The 17,930-nt window shown below is 37.1% G+C and overlaps 1 long non-coding RNA gene across 1 annotated transcript in view; it reads left to right on the forward strand.

Annotated features, from left to right (window-relative positions):
- Nucleotides 1-1,226: 1,226 nt before the first annotated feature.
- Nucleotides 1,227-17,930, forward strand: part of LOC141279272 (uncharacterized) — a 97,026-nt gene continuing 80,322 nt past the window's right edge. The window contains exons 1-2 of the long non-coding RNA XR_012333244.1: nucleotides 1,227-1,441; nucleotides 12,381-12,427. This is a non-coding gene — a long non-coding RNA (uncharacterized lncRNA). The remainder of the gene's footprint in view (nucleotides 1,442-12,380; nucleotides 12,428-17,930) is intronic.

Raw genomic sequence — 17,930 nt, forward strand, 5'->3', positions numbered from 1 at the left:
TTGGCATAGACAGATGCACATTTATTCCCCATGCTGGGGAGAAACTTCTTCCCTCATCAGTGGCCATATGGAAAGGAACTGCTCTTTAAAGACCTGGTTCTGCCTGCAAGGAACAAGGCGAGGCAGAGATAATAGATTTGTTTCTATCACAGGGTTTTGGCCTACTCGGTAAAAATCATTTGAATCTAATTTCTCTCTGGTTCTGTGGCAACAGCCTCAGTTCAATTTTCTTTGATAACTGCCTATCACTTGCTGCTGAAATTGAAAAGAAGCATGCTTCTTGTGACAGTTTTGTTATACACTTGTATTGTCCCAGAAAGCACAGGAGTACAATCTTTCCAGAGCATATATTGCTTTAATCCAATCACATTCTAACTGTCCCTTTTGTCTGGATTGATAGTAATGAGGGAAGAGGTTCAGCCATACTAATCATCATAAACCAATTAATTAGCAAATTCCATTTTGCAACTGACCCAACAATTCCCTTATCTTCCCCTCCCCCTTTGATAAATGGGACGGTTATTTGAATATATTGACTTAATCTTTTTTCTTTCTTTCTTTCTTTCTTTTTTTCTGAATCATTGTACCTCCTTTGCTAGGCAGGACTCACGAAGAGATATAACTTAGAAAGTAGTCAGAATTGCTTAGGAAAGATCTGCACTAACACTTTAAAAACACTGAACATGAATGTATCTAAATAAAATATGATTTAATTCTCCTCTACATATTGATATTTCTTGTCCTTGGCAGGAAGACTGGCAATGTTCCCCAAGGTAATTTTAAAGTGATGAGCTTACAAACCCTATTAAATATATACTTGTCCTTGGCATTCTTATGGCCATCATATATTACAGTAGAGATATTTCTCAAATAAATGTAGTTAAGATCAGATTTCTATCAATATGTATGTACTTAAAACAAGGTTGACCTGGCATCCTGGCTGCAGATTTTGCTGATGTACCTGAAATAATCATATCTACTTGTTTATATAAGATTTGAATTTGATTAGAAAGCACCCGATGTTATTCTTTCAAATGTGCTGGCTTATATCCCAGGTTCTTTCAGAGTAGTATATAAATGGCAGTGAGCGGGCCTTAGTTTAGTCAACTGGTTAGGCTTGTTGAGTCTGGAGGGTCAAGGGATGTGGCTAGAGACTGAATATTTTTGTTGCCCAAAATTCACATGATGAAACCTAATTCCCACTGTGATCGTATTTGCAGGTGCGGCCTATAGGAGGTGATGAGGTCATGAGGGCGGAGCCCTCGTGAGTGGAGCTAGCGTCCTTATAAAAGAGATGCCTCCATGCTCTGTTGCTCCTTCTGCCACGGATGGAAACAGCAGTGAGAAGACAGCCAGCTGTCTCAGAGCCAGGAAGAGTGATCACACTAGACGCCTAGTCCACCCTGTTGCCTTGACCTTGGGCTGCCCAGCCTCCAGAACTGTGAGAACTAATTGTTTGTTATTTAAGGCAGCCAGCCTATGGTATTTTTGTTATAGCAGCTAGAACAGATTAAATCTTTCACTTGAGCAACTCATCTGTTCACAGGAACTAGGGCTACCTGTTGCTAGTAGATGTTGGCCAAAGGAAAAATATCTGCATTTGAAAGGCTTTACTACTTTATGTCTTCTTTCTTCTTTTCAGTGACCCTCGATGCCCAAATTTACCCTTTTTAGATCTCATTATCTCCAGTAGTTCTTCCCAAACTTTGATGTGTACTTGAAGCACTTGGAGATCGTGTTAAAACAATTTTAATTCAGTGGGTCCGAATGCGTTCCAACCTGAGAGTTTGCATTTCTAACAAGCTCCCAGGTGATGTTGATCATGCTGTTCGATGAACCACACTTTGAGTGGCGTGATCTAACACCCCTGTACCCTTCCTTTTTCATATTGAAAAGAGAAGGGTAACTTTCTTATGGAAGTTCCACATCCCACTCCCTCAGAACTTTGCTAAATGACTAATAGTTATGTAGGCATTAGAGGTGGGACTGTGCTTATGTTCAATTAATGCTTTGAGTCCTTGAAGTTTCCTTTACTTACATTCAGTAGTGATTTATGATATGGTTACGGAGAGTTGTTTTTGCCCCAGTAAAGGTCTGCTGCTGCTTAAGGTTTGTTCATACTCTACTTTCTCTTGTCCCCAGAGAAGAATCATGTGAACAACACAATAAGAAAAAAGGATATTATAAACAGATGTAGACATAGTATGTCGTAGTAACTTTTAACCCTATCGCCACATTGCAATGCTCCAGAGAACTCAAAAAATAGAACAGCTAGATAAAATATAGGATGCCCAGTTTACTTTGAATTTCAGACAATGACTTTTTTTTTAGTATTCGTAAGTCCTATGCAATATTTGGGACATACTGTATAATCTTGGTAATGATTAGTTGAAATGAATTGATTATATTAATGGCTAAAAATCATTTTGTCTGACTCAATCTAAATGATCTAGCCAAGGCTAGAATTTAGGCTGTTTTAAACATGTCATCAATTGGCTGTCATGTGTGAACCCTACACTTTTAACGAGCGTGTTTCCACCTCCTCAAGGCGAGTAAATGGGTTTGACAATAATTTCGTCTACCTCTTCTCTAGTTCTTTGCAACTTAATTGACTTGTGGCTGAAACCAATTGTTAGTTCTGACCAATTGTCAGTTGAGGCAGTGATAGAATATAAAATCCTACTAAGATTTGCTACATCAAAATATCTTAAGTTGGGCTATGGCCTACATTCCCAAAATACAGAGAATTCAAGTATTTGGGGGGAAACTCCTTATGGTGTTTTGAAAAACCCTGAAAAATCATCTACTTGTCCTAGATTTCTTTCCTCCAGAAACTTCTATAGGTATCAAGAATCTGTGTGGGATTGTTACGCTGGGAAGAAAAACTTTTCCTCTATCAATGTAGGTCTTGTGGTTGGCGTCCTATGAATTAACTGACAATGGGCAGATTAATAGGAGAAAAGTTGAATACCAACGTGGGACTACTCAGTAGTGAGTAACTCGAAATAGACAGAGTTAAGGGTTTATGTATCAGCATAACAAAAGGGGTGGTGGTAACTAGGACTTCATTGGGGAAATATGGAAGGCTCTATGGGGCCTTTTCATCTTGTTGCTAGTGAACAGTCTCCTTAGCTGGAAGCTCTCCTGTAGTGGAGGGGGGTTTATGGCAGCTAACCCTACACCTCTCCTGCTGAGGATCAATCTCCCAAATAGGAAACTCGGGCTAGGCTGGGGGTGACAGTAAGGGCAGCTGTATTTTCAGGATCCTCTGCTTTAGTAGATATGGGAAGTTCCCATAAAATTTCTTTCTGCTGATCCCTTCAGTGACCTTACATTATGAGCAAGTACACTCTTAGGATGACCACAAAAGAATATTTCAGGTAACAGATCTTAATTAAAAAAGAATTCCAGAAGTTAGATATTATGTAGTGTCCAAAACACTGTGTGGGAGGTAACTTTAGGGATGATGTAAGGGACAAAGAAAAGGATGGGAGAAAATGCCATTTTCTCCCTTAACTTTCAGGGTGTATTTATGAGGCTTTAAGGATGTATAGCAGGTGTGAGGGACTAGATAATCAATGCATTCTGAATGAAAACCAGATGGTACTAAATGGACCCTTGCAGCTGTACCCTATTTCATTTCTATCTCCAACCATCCATGGCTTTCAGCAAGCACAATTTATGAAATTAAGTAGATCTAACACAGAATTATTGCAGCTATGATTTAAGTTTGTATGAAGATGCCTCCTAATTACAAGAGTCCTTGGGTATTAAGGAAGGTCTGAGGCAAGAAGCAGTAGGAAGAGACATTTGGATATAAAATTTAACTGGAAAGAAATATCTCTCCATTTAAAATGTGGTTTATTTATTCCTTCTTTATTGCCTTGCACTAAAGTCTTAGGAGAAGCTTTGGCAATAATTACAAAACAATACATATTCTTACCCTACATCTGTACTATCATAAAAAGATCCTTTGTTTACAATGTAAAGTAATATTTTCACATAAACACTTTATCTTTTCTAGCAGCATATCCAATAATGTTTTAGCATATTTGTAGAAGTACACAGGAGATAAAGGAATGTTCTAAACAGGTAGGGACAGCTTGGTGGAATTGTAAAAGTTGACTTTAGCCTTATTCACCTTGGTAGGAAAAGAGGGAAAAGAAATCACCTTCTCCCTGTAATCTGATTGCACTATCATAGGCTGTTTTGCTGTTCATTTTATAAAAGTCAGATTTAAGTGGGACATATAGACTAGATGAGAAATATTTTATTAAAAAATTATGAAAAGGTTAAAATTTGAATTGTAAATCATTGGAAAACTATCAAATTACTGACAGTATTTTGGATCATGTATTAAGATGTTTACTCTTGAAGGTAGGGTATGTTCTAGTCCTAAGAACTCTTTGTATACATCATGTATTATCTGTTGGGGGTTTGATCTTTGAGTAATATAATCCTGCAAGTGTAATCTTTTTTTTTTACCTGAGTAATTAATTTGTTCTCATTAACCTACTCCATACCCCCCAATTTGACCAGATTTTCTTAGTATTTTATTGAGACAAGGTTTTTTTTCCTTTCCAGATTTATACCACTTTTGGGGTATGATGCCTCTTTAGACTTAGATTTTTGTTTAACTCTATCATTTACATTGTATTTACAACTATTTACATAGCTTTATATTGTATTGGATATTAAAAGTAAGTACAGGGATCTAATAGACAGCATAGGGAACATAGTCAATAATATTGTAATAACTTTGTATGGTGACAGATGGTAACTAGACTTACCATGGTGATCATTTTGTAGTATATAAAAATATTAAATCACTAGGTTGTATACCTGAAATTAATATACAGTTGACCTTGAACAACACGGGTTTGAACTGCACAGGTCCACTTATACACGAAGTTTTTTCAATAAATATACAGTCAGCCCTCTATATTCATGGGTTTTGCATCCTGGGATTCAGCCTACCATGGATGGAAATTTCCTTGAGCATCTGAGAATTCTAGTATATGGGGGACTTTTGAACCAATCCCCAGCAGATACTGAGGGATGACTGTAAATCAATTATAGTGCAATAAAAATAAAGTACAGGAGGATTGTGTAGGTTATGCAGATACTATGCCATTTTAGATTAGGGACTTGAGCATCCACAGATTTTGGTATCTGCAGCAGGTTGAGGAGGTGGGGTGCAGAATAAATCCCCTGCAGATACTGAGGGATGACTGTATAGCCTGATGCTGTGATTCAGGGAGTTTTTCAAACAGAGGCCCATTTTAAAGATTCTGATTGAATTGGGTTAGGGTACCAATTAACCTGAGAATCAGGACTATTAAAAGCTCCTCAGGTGAGTCTAATAGTGTGGCCAAAATTGAGAATCAAATAGATGATTAAGAACCCAGGCTCTTGGCAATCCGCATAACTGTTCTCTCCCCAATTTCCTCTTCTGTAAAATGGGGAAAACAATAGAGCCCATTCCATAGGCTATGAAGGGATTAAGTGAGGTGATATATGTAAAGCACTCAGATCTTTGTCTAGCGCACGAGTGCTAGATATCTGTTGGCCTTGTTGTTTGGTAGATTACAAATCAATTGTTAAAATAGCTAATCTTTATTAAACATTTGTGCTACACATCATTCTAAGTGTTTAATTATTGTTTCATTGAACCTTTCCCACCATGTGAGGGCGATACTGTTGTTATTCCCTTTTTACAAATGAAGAAACTGAGGCACAGAACTTTCAGTAATTCTCCCAAGGCCTAAAATTCCCAAGGATTTTCCAAAGATTAAATCTCACGTGGTCTGAATTAATAGTAAGAACCATAAATCAAATTACAAAATAAAATGTGCTCTGCTAAGTACTAGACAGTTAAATATTTCAAATGCAATAACATAAATGATTTAATATCAAAACAGCTCCTGAGTGCACCAATTACCAAATCTGTATATAAACACCTTATCCCCCTTCTATTTCTTGCCTTGATATAAGAATTTTCAGACTACTACTGGCTTTTGACAAACATTTTATTTCCAGACAGTTGACTCTATGTACTTACCATATTTCCACCACTTTCTCTTCCTTCTGTTATGTTACTAGAGATATGTGCATGAAAATATTCAGCTCATATGAAATCTTATTTATTTCTTACCTTTCTCTTACCTATCTTCTGGGGACATAATGATTTCTACAGATGTGAAATTCCAAACAGAGGGCAATTTCTTCAAGTTGATAACAATACAAAAAACATTTGCAATAAAGTTTTTCCGCAAATGTTCATCCTCATGTTGAAAGAAAGGATAGTTTCATGGAGTTGTTACTGAATTGGTCATATGGAACGCCTCTTGTGCCCTAGCCCAGCTGAGGCCCCGTGCCTTGGCCAGGAAAGTTCGTTTTCCCATCTGGATTCATATAACCAATAACAAAGTCAATACTGAGGCGCCAAGAGCACAGTCTTTATTCAATGGCCAAAGAATGGGGAAACGGGAGCTTGGTTCGCAAATCAGCTTCTCACTGAGGGGATGATTAAGGGAAGATTTTAAGGGCAAGGTTAATGAGGGGGAGGCATATGCATTGATTTCCTGGGAATAGTTTTCCTGGAACCGGGGTGCCACCTCTTTTCTGCCCTTGTATGGGCCTTTGGCATCTGGATCAGAAGTGGGCTGAACCATCATGGTTGGAGGAGGGGCAGGGGAGATCTTAATATTCCAATGAGATGGTAATGAGCTGCCGGGCAACTTTGTCCCACTTTTGGAGCTGAACCAGCTTGCACCAGTTTCCTTGTGGTTAGACTCTCTCATTCCGTGCTGTGAACACGGCTAGAGGATATGGTTAGTTGTGGTTTTCTGTAAGTTCACCTGGAGGGAGGGGCAGGGATAGGGTTCTGAGGCAACAGAGTAGACGAGGAGATGTTTGTCAAATTTTCTAGTGAATATGCTATTACAACTGCTATAGGCTTATTTTCCAGGGTCTAAATAGTTTATTTAAATTTTCCTGTGTTTCAGTTACAGGGAGAGCCTTCATTCCCTTCATTTCAGATTGAGTTTAGAGTGTTTTCTTATGAAGTCTCCTTTCCATAGCAGTAATGACTCATGACAATTTCACTCTTCTTTGGCCTTCGGTGATCACACTTCCAAAGTCCCTATTTCAACAAATTTAAAGGATATTTAAAGCTTTCTGGTGCTCTTTGGGTTAGAGTTGGTCCTTGAATGTTGTACTTTTGACTTCGGTACACTTGGCACATCCATATTCTTTATTGAAGCTCTTTTTGGCTCTGATTTGACTTTTATATATTGGCTCATGCAGGATGGCACCAACTGTGGAATCAGTTGTTCAGTTTCAGCTGTGTTGCTTAAACTTTATTTGCGTTTATTGCATCTTGTCTTTGTTTTATTAAAATGGGAGGGAATGGAAAAAAATCAAACAGCTAATATTAATGGTAGTATGATAGAAATAAAGAATGAAAACATTTGGCATCATGATTGTGGTAGATTTTAGCCTCAGTCTTATTCAATTATGAAAAAAACAAAATTAAAGAAACTATCAGAAATGCTGGAAATCTATCATGAATAAGCAAGAAAAGTTTATAGGGATTGCAGACCGCTCTTTATTCCATATGGCACAGAGCCCTTCCTACCTGCTTCTAATCATGCAGTTTCTTTGGACATTTGCACTTTTGGTATGTACACATTTTCAGGAAAAAAACACCTAGAATGGTGTTCAGCTCTTAATTAAAGTTTATTGACTTTAGTTGACTGTTGCCATAAGCTGTCTGTAAGAAAAAGCCTTAGAATTTATTATGCAGAACAACTCAATGGGTATTTATTAATCAACAGCTATGTGTCCAAAACCAGGATCTCCAGCCTCCAAAGTGTGAATGGACAGTTAAGAGTGACCAGGTAGGGCTTCCCTGGTGGTGCAGTGATTGGGAGTCCGCCTGCCAATGCAGGGGACATGGGTTCAAGCCCTGGTCCAGGAAGATCCCACATGCCGCAAAGCAACTAGGCCTGTGCACCACACTACTGAGCCTGCGCTCTAGAGCCCGTGAGCCACAGCTACTGAGCCCACGTGCCACAACTACTGAAGCCTGCATGCCTAGAGCCCGTGCTCCACAACAAGAGAAGTCACAGCAATGAGAAGCCCGTCAACACAACTAGAGAAAGCCTGTGCGCAGCGACGAAGACCCAACGCAGCCAAAAATAAATAAATAAAATAAATAAATTTTTAAAAAAAGCAGTGCCAGGTAGTTTATTATTGGACATTCTAGATCAGGGATCTCTTTCTCAAAGCTGTCACTTCAATACCCTTTGCTACCATTCCACACTGCCTTTCAGTCGTTCTAGTGAGGATGCTACAGGGAGGACAAATATTTCCCATGCTGAAACAAACGCTATCATTTTCTCTCAATCTTTTCTACAGTACTTGGGAAACAAAAAACTAGAAATATTTCCACCAAACTACAAACTGATTTCATATGTCACTAAAGCTTTCTGCCTTTTTCCATCAAGATGACATGGGATCATAAGAGAATTCTAGCCATACACAAAATCACAAAGCAACAGATTATCAAAAATCGCACTGCTGTTAATATTTTTATATCCTTCCAGATATATCTATTTGTATGTATGCATATAGAAACAGATGTGTGTAGAGATAGGTATATATAGATATATTTTTTAAATTAAGTTTTTTCACTTGAATTTGGCAGAGAGAAAAAAGCATTTGAAATGGAAAAAAAAAACTAATGAACCTTAGATTTTTTCCTTCCAAAAAAAGATTCATTCCTCTAAGTTTTCTATATGAATAAGAAAAGAATATTAATTGGTTGGGATCTCTGTGATCTTTAGCATCAGTGTCTTCTCTACTCTGAAGGAAAGGTGATTAGCGTTCTTACACTTTTACTTCTCCACCTCACGTCATACTAGTTTGTGTTAGTTATAATATTTAAACTGTTAGAATTTATAAAATTTACCATCTGTTCTGCAACCACAATTCCCCAGATGTTCAGTCATAGCAAAACATTTACTAGATTTAATGGTCATCACCACCCCTATTAGGCATTTTCATTATTTTTATTGATCGCCTGGTTTGCTGGATTCCATCCTTTTTTTTTTTTCTAAAAGAATTCATGGGTACTATATTTCTAGCATTCTGGAATGTTTGAGATGTCTGTCGTCTTTATATTTGAATGACACCTTGAATGGGTAGAATATTCCTGAGTGAGATTTTTTTCTCCTTTCAGAAATGTGTCCCTAACAACTTTATTTTCTGTCATTGAATGTGGTTGTAGGGAAGTCTGAGGCCAGTCTGATTTCTCTTGTTAGTGATTTGCTTCCCTTGCCTGTATACTTAGAGAAATTTGTCCTTTATTCATGAAGTTTGATAACTTAACCTGGTCTATTTCCCAGTGTTTCTCGCTACTAACATTTTGCTGTTGTTGTTATCACATGCTCTGATGAGGTGCTCACTAAATTCTTGATCTCAGGGGAGATTTCCTGTAATATATACACACATAGGTATTTATCCCCAATTTATATCATCTTTTTTCTAATTGCTTTAATCTGTATCATTTTTCTCTGCATATATGTTCGGCCTTTTATCTATAACATTAATTACACTTTCAGACACCCCAGTCTCTAAAATTTTTTTTCTTGTTTATTCTGATAGGCTTACTTTAAACATTTCCTTAGCTTTGCTGTCTGACTTTTTGTGTAATTCTGTGGTTAAAGTCAAGTCATCTTTGATCTCTTTTTATTTTTTAAAATTTATTTTTAAATTTATTTTATTTTATTTTTGGCTGCGTTGTGTCTTCATTGCTGCACGCAGGCTTTTCTCTAGTTGCAGCGAGCGGGGCCTACTCTTCGTTGCGGTGCTCGGGCTTCTCATTGCAGTGGAGTCTCTTGTAGTGGGGCACAGGCTCTAGACGTGCAGGCTTCAGTAGTTGTGGTATGTGGGCTCAGTAGTTGTGGCTCACGGGCTTTAGAGCACAGGCTCAGTAGTTGTGGTGACGGGCTTAGTTGCTCCATGGCATGTGGGATTTTCCTGGACCAGGGGTTGAACCCGTGTCCCCTGCATTGGCAGGTGGATTCTTAATGACTGCGCCAACAGGGAAGCCCCCGATCTCTTTTTAAACTTTGTAAAAATCTTCGTCTCATTCTTTTAAAGTTCATCTAGAATTTTAAGCATTGCTTAAATTTACTTCCTTTCCTTGGGCTATGTTTTTCCTCAACTGTCTTTATCCGTATTTTGTTCATTATATTTCCCTTTCTCCTTTCTTTCCTCCTGTCTCCCTTCTTTCATTTTTCCCTTCTCCTCCTTATTCTTATCTTTTTTCGAGTTCTTTATTTTATTTTTATTTTTTTGTGGTGCGTGGGCCTCTCACCACTGTGGCCTCTACTGTTGCGGAGCACGGGCTCCGGACGCAGAGGCTCAGCGGCCATGGCTTACGGGCCCAGCTGCTCCGCAGCATGTGGGATCTTCCCGGACTGGGGCACAAACCCGTGTCCCCTGCATCAGCAGGCAGACTCTCAACCACTGCGCCACCAGGGAAGCCCTCGAGTTCTTTTTTTTAATTGAAGTATTGTTGATTTACAGTATTAGTTTCAAGTGTACAACATAATGAATCGAAACTTTTATAGATTATATTCCATTTAAAGTTATTATAAAATATTGGTTATATTCCCTGTACTATACATTACATCCCTTATTTTATACCTACTAGTTGTATCTCTTAATCCCCTCCCCCATCTTGCCCCTCCCCCACCCCCTTCCCACTGGTAACCAATTGTTTGTTTTCTGTATCTGAGTCTGTTTGTTTTTGTTATATTCATTCATTTTTTTAAAAATTTAGACCCCATATATAAGTGAAAACATGCATATTTGTCTTTCTCTGTCTGACTTCACTAAGCGTAATACCCCCCATGTCCATCCATGTTTTTTTATGGCTGAGTAATATTCCATCCTGTGTATGTGTGTGTGTATACACAGATATAGGTGTGTATGTGTGTATGTGTATATATATATATATATATATATTATTATACACCAAATCTTTTTTAGCCATTCATCTCTTAATGGACACTTAGGCTACTTCCGTATCTTTGCTATTGTAAATAATACTATTATAAACATTGGGGTGTATGTATCTTTTTGAATTATTGTTTTCATTCTCTTCAAATATATACCCAGGAGTGGAATTGCTGGGTCATATGGTAGTTCTATTTTTAGTTTTTTGAGAAACCTCTATACTGTTTTCCATAGTGGCTGCACCAATTTACATTGCCACCAGCAGTGCACCAGGGTAGTCTTTACTCTGCATCCTCATCAACACTTCTTACTTCTTGTCTTTTTAATAATAGCCATTCTGATGGGTGTGAGGTGATACCTCACTGCGGTTTTGATTTGCATTTCCCTGATGATTAGTGATGTTGAACATATTTTCATGTGCCTGTTGGCCAACTGTATGTCATTTGGAAAAACGTCTATTCAGATCTTCTGCTCAAAGTGGATTAAAGACACAAGTCTGAGACCAGAAACCACAAAACTGCTAGAAGAAAACATAAGCAGTACACTCTGACATAAATAAGTCTTAGCAATATTTTTTTGGATCTGTCTCCTCAGGCAAGGGAAACAAAAGCAAAAATAAATAAATGGGACCTAATATAAAAGCTTTTCCAGAGCAAAGGAAACCATCAACAAAACAGACAACCTACTGAATAGGAGAAGATATTTGCAAATGATATGTCTGATAAGGGGTTAATATCCAAAATATATAAAGAGCTCATCCAACTCAATAAAAAAAAAAACCTGATTAAAAATGTGCAGAAGACTTTGTTCTTTCTCTTTTTTCCTCCCTCCCTCACCAACCCTTACCAAACTCCATTTCTCATCTCTGCGTCCAGGTCTAGTATGTTTGTATGATTGTCATGTTCTGTCTTATCAAGCTTTACCATGGACATCTCCAGATCTTCAGTTTTCCCTGATGTAGTTTGGGTAAATTTACCATAATTGCTTTCTACCTTTTTTAAGGATCAGTTTGTCTTTGGCCCACTGAATGTGCTTGCCCGTGTGCTTTCTCTCATATACATATGAGAGATACTATATATTTCCTATTAGTTGTATTTCTCCAGAGAACCCTGACTTAAGACAGATGTATAACATAAAGCTTAGGCATTAGCTAAGTACATTTCTATTCTCTAGGATACTTTGTCTTAATCTTTGGTAATGGGTTCCTTAAGACTATGACTATTTTCTACTATTTTTCCCCCTACTGTACCTGATGCAGCATTGGGGCCTCTAAGAAAAGAGATGTAAATTCAAAAAGATTATTAAAAAAAAAATTGATGTTCTTAGAAGTATTCCCTTTGTTTTTATTCTAGATTTCTAAAGGAGTGGGCCCGTATGATAAGAGAAACCTTTTTTAAAGGTAAGAGAAACCTTTTTTAAATTTTTTTCCTCTCTACCTTCAAGCAAATTTTATCAGTGCTGATATTTTAGTCTTGAAGGATTATTAGGAATATGTTTTCAAAAGCTGAGTAGTGCTTTCCTTATAGAGGAAATAGCATGTGTGAAATCAGTGGTAAAATAGAGCCAGTTGTGACGAGGCCAAGAGAAATAATTCTTAGGCTGGATTGGCGGCCACTTGCACCCGAATCTCCCAGAGTGAATGTTAAAAATGCAAATTTGGGGGCCCTATTTTAGACCTATGCAGTCATCATAGCAGAGCATGCTGCCTAGGGTTTTACATAAAAACAAAGGAGATTCACATGAGAGTAGGTATTACTCAGTTGCTCAAGTTTGGGAACAATTGCATTAGAATTCTGAGATTGTATAGAGTAATTTGGAAGGAGCTTGATTATGAAGAGCTCAGTTTGCCATGGTAAAGAATGTTCAGCTTGTCCTGTGGGCTATGGAAATCCACGGAGGGGTCTCAACAGATAAGAGATTCTCATCAAATTTGCCTTTTGAAAAGCAGGATGTACAGACAAGGACTGGAGGGTTCTCTCATAAGGCTTTTGGTACTTTGATGTTTTTGTTTCCTTCTATTTTATTTTAAAAATACGTATAATGTTAAAATATGTATTATATATTTTTTATAAACCTTGTCAAGTTATCCTAATTTCAAGTGGTGCAACAGACATGGGACAAGAGATAAGTAGGCTTGAATAGGTGAGGAGCAGAGAGCAGAATCTCAGGCAAGACAAAGAATCATCAAAGATAGTTTCTAAACTAGTTTAACATCCCCACTACAATGAAAGAAGATCCATCTTATATGTGAAGAAATATTTTGGGAATGGTATATGTGAAAAAGAAAGTCAGAAGTTACAGACTGGGAACAAAGGGTTGCCAAATTAAAGTCAAGAAATCTTCTGAAACTTAGTACCAAACACGAGCAGGGGATTATAGGAAAAAAGAAGAAAAAACCTTATTGGATCCCACATACCTAGTGTTACTTTTGCTAATGAGCAGTTGATCTAATTCCTTCAAATGCTACTTGTATTTGTTTCTCTGCAAGCTGAAGAGGAGTTCATCAAAGCTCTAGCAGGAATAGTCTTGGGGGCAATCAAGCTAGAAAAGGATGAACACTCCTTTGCAAGGAGTTATGAAGTTAGTGTGTCTGTGAGATAATAAGACAAGATGTAAAACCATGCTTTTCACCCTCATCTAAACAAAATGTGTTGCTATCACATTAATTATGTACTTGTATTCTTGACGGAGAGGGCATGTCAGGAAAGAGTGTGTTTGGATTAGTAATAACCATTCATAATCCACTTGAACCTATCTTCATAAAGTTAACTACGTCTTTAGATGTCAAATGCAATTCTTTTCTTTTTCTACAACCAAAAGTCAGCTTACTTCTCTAGGCTATTAGCTCTAGCACAATCAGTGCCACTGATTGGATGGGATTTCTTTGTATTTCCTCTCCCTAAGAAACAATTGATTAATTGTTGGTATGATCTATTTTCTGTTATTTTTCTAAATCATCTTAGAAATCTCTTTTGCCAAATATTTAGGTATTGCAGGATTTACTAAATTTACAGAGATAGTCTCCTAACAGTAAAACACTTGAATCAGCAATTCAAATACTAAACCATATTTATCAGGTATGCTTGAAAAATCTAACTTCCAGCTATAGTCAAAATTTAGCAACTAACTCCAGACATTAATGTACAAAAGAAAGTTATCAGTGACAGTAAAGAAAGAAATACATGAGCTTGAAGGTTGGAAACTAAAACTAAATCTAAAAACGTGTGGTGTTTGTGAAATTTCTTTATCGTAGAAGGGAGCTCTCTAGGTAGTTGCAATTTGAAAACTGACATTTCACCTTATACAGAACAATTATAGTAGAGCTAACTCCAAAAATTCTTGGTAGAAAGAATGGAAAATGACACAAAATTATGTGCATGTTCATTACTTTGAGTATTATTTTGAATTTAATATAAAAATGACAATAGATTGTAAGTAATAAAGCAGTCAAATATAGCAGTGACTTTTTTGACAAAGAAACAGTTTCAGCACTAGAAGCATATTTATTAAAAATATATGCTACATTTGGAAGTAGAGTGAAATGTGGAAAATGCTTCCCTGTGTGAGCTGGTGAAGTCTAATTCATATCGAGTCCCCATCTTCCTTCACGTTGCACTGAACTGGTAGAGATGTATTCCCAGTCCCAATGTAGCTTACACTTAACACACTCCATAACTGAGTCTTGATTCGTTTCTTTGTAGGATTACTTATAATTGCAGAGGGACTCAGTCATTTTGTGGAGACCTAAACAAGAAACCATGCATCCGATTGAATTAAGCAAAATGTGCAATGGCAAGAAAATTAAGTGTAAGAGTTAAACAAAAAAATGGATAGAACATTTTATTAATGCTGTGCATGCACTCTGGGTTTAGGTCATTGTACAAATGACAAACTTAATGAGTAACACCATAAACGTATGAGAAAATAGAATAATTGGCTGCTGGAAGATAGCTTTCCCTGGTATATATCCACATCTTTGGGCTTAAAATTGAATTTTTCTAAGAAAGACTGCATTTTGAAGTGAAAGCAACATCTTTATCATCCAATGCATGAGATGTTGCATTCACTGTGTGAAATTCTATGTGTCTGTTGGAGGTCAAGACTGGCACTCTATGCGCATAAGTTTGAGCAATCAGTCTTGAGAACAATGCCTCTTTTCTGTGATTCCTGCCATCTGCTTTCAGTGGTAAGGTGTTCTGCAACTTTCTTCCATTCTCACCAACATGAGAAGAAAATAAGGCTTTAAGTTAACACTTCCTGCTCCTTCTTAACCAGTCTACTTAAAGCCACAGATGGAATGAGTATCTTTTTACTTGTTCATTTAGCATATGTTTATCGATGTACCATGGATGATGTTCTGTGCTGGGAACTAGGGTCACTGACATGAAAGGCTGCCTCAAGTTCTCACAGGATCTAAGAGCACGAAGGAAGCTCATGGAACCAGCTTCAACCTGGACTGCAGGTGTGGTCACCTTTGTTGAGGCCAAGTGATGATGCAGCCATTTGACTTTATTTTGCTTTTGTTTGTTCCTTGAATACAGCTTTATCTAATCCCATTTTTGTGGAATCACTCTTTAAGGCTAAGTTGGAGTCACTAGAAAGTATAAGACTGCCCAGACCCTACACAAAAGATAAAATGCGCCATGTGAGGAGTCAGATAATACAAGTCACAGGAATGCATGTAAAGCTATCTGACCTGGTGCAGTTCTGATGGAGACATTCCATTCTTTTTCTATTATTTATTTTACTAGGCAATCAGCATTGCATGTTTAGCTGAATTAATTCATATTTTTCAGGTAAACAAAAGCCAATATAGTCCTAAGCATAATTGAATAATTGTATTAGATTCTTTTTCCAGTAAAAAAAAAAAAAAAAAACAACACACACAAAACTGGACATCACAATAAGGTAATTCTTTCCAGATGTTGACCAATAGGCCACAAAGAAATGTGAACCTTGAGAGAAGGCAAGTGCTGGATGAGAGCACCACATTTTCTTGTTCTCTCCTTGGGGACATTTTCTAGCACTGTCCAATATGGTACCCACTAACCATATGTGATAATTAAAGTTAAAATTAATTAAAATTAAAATTATAAATCCAGTTCTTCAAACAGGTCACATTGCTAGTGCTCAATAACTATATGGGTAGTAGTTTCCATATTGAACAGTGTAGATATAGAATATTTTCATCACAGAAAGTTCTTTTGGGCAGTAGTATTCTAGCCATTGACACAGGGAGTTGAAGTCTAAGCAGAACACAGGATTCACTTTTAAAGTGCAAGGTAGTAAGTTCTAGGGTAGTATTTGTCGAGCATTGTACAGAAAGAAGAGAGCTGGGTAGAGAGGGACCCCCAGATGTATGCATGAGGGAGAATTGCTCGAGGACTGGGCTGTGCTGAACATACACAGAGCAAGACTCCATGAAGAATGTGAACAGAGACACCAGAGGTCCTACAGTGCTGGGAGACCTTAGAATTATATCCCAACCAGGTTCTTGGTGAGAACCTCAGGCATTCAGTTGAGGCTATAGAAAATCACCACTTTGAGAGTAAGGACCACAGTCTACAGTAGGGGCTATGCTCTCAGGACTAAGGACATAATCAATATAGATCCATATTAATAAAGAATAAAAAAATCTGACATGCTAAACACTTTAGGTGTGAAGGCTAGTGATGTTTGCAACTCACTTTGAAAAGCATCAAAATGTATGAATAGATGAATATATGTAATCAAATGAACATAGCAAAGTGATGACAATTGTAGAATCTCGAAGGTGGTTTATGAGTTTTCTTTGTGTAATTCTTAAGCTTTGTATATGTGAAATTTCCATAATTGCTGAGGAAAGACAAAAGCATGAAAGGATGAAAATGATTTGCTAGGAATGTAGCTGTCTGACTGAAACACAATACGGTCTGAATGAAGACCATTATGACCCAGATGCCCCCAATGTATTATCCATATTACCAAGTATACAATAAAAACTGGTAAGCATGTGAAGAAGCAGGAAAATATGACAAACAGTCATCAATATAGATAGACCATCTGATGGGATTAGAAAACTAGGAATCTACAAAACCCACTGTAAGTGTGTTTAAGGAATTCAAGGAAAAGAAACTAGAAAAAACAAAATCTCTATTAGTATTAGTAGGGGAATGAGTAAACAGATTGTGGTATATTCATAGAATAGCACTACATGTAACAAAAAGGATAAACTACTGACAGACGTTCTTGAGACTTCTCTGTGGGGTTATATTGGGGAGAAGGGTTATTCAAACAGGAGCACATAATGTGTGAATCCATTTATATTAAATTTGTGAACAGGCAAAAGTAAGCCATTGTGATGATAAAAACAACGCTTTTCTTTGGAGGGTGGAGATTGAGAGGAAGGGCTATGAGGGAACTTTCTGGGATGATGAAATATTCCACATGCTCTTTGCAGAATTATTGGTTATGTAGGTTTATACATTTGTCAGAACCATCAAATTGTGCACTTAATATTTGTGATTGTCACTATATGTAAATTCTGTCATAAAGTGAAACCACATATGCATGTATATGCTAATAACGTCAGGTAGAAAAATTGATTTTTTCTTGATTTATTTAGGTAATCTTTTCAATATTCAAATTCAATGGCATTTCTTATCTAGTATTTCTTTTTAAATATGCTACATCATAACTGACAAAGTGATCTATGCAAGGAGATCCATATTGATATAACAGTGATGTTGACATTACTGTACCCTTACTATATGCCTATGGAAAGTACTAATAACATTACATGCATTATATCCTTTAGTCCCTTCCAACTTTATAAAATATATTCTCATCTTACAGATTAAGAGACTGAGGTAAAGATGTTGTTCAGCATCACACAGCTAATAAAACAATGATGCTGATATGAA

This window comes from Tursiops truncatus, chromosome 8 (genome assembly GCF_011762595.2).
Source record: "Tursiops truncatus isolate mTurTru1 chromosome 8, mTurTru1.mat.Y, whole genome shotgun sequence".
Taxonomy (NCBI): Eukaryota; Metazoa; Chordata; class Mammalia; order Artiodactyla; family Delphinidae; genus Tursiops; species Tursiops truncatus.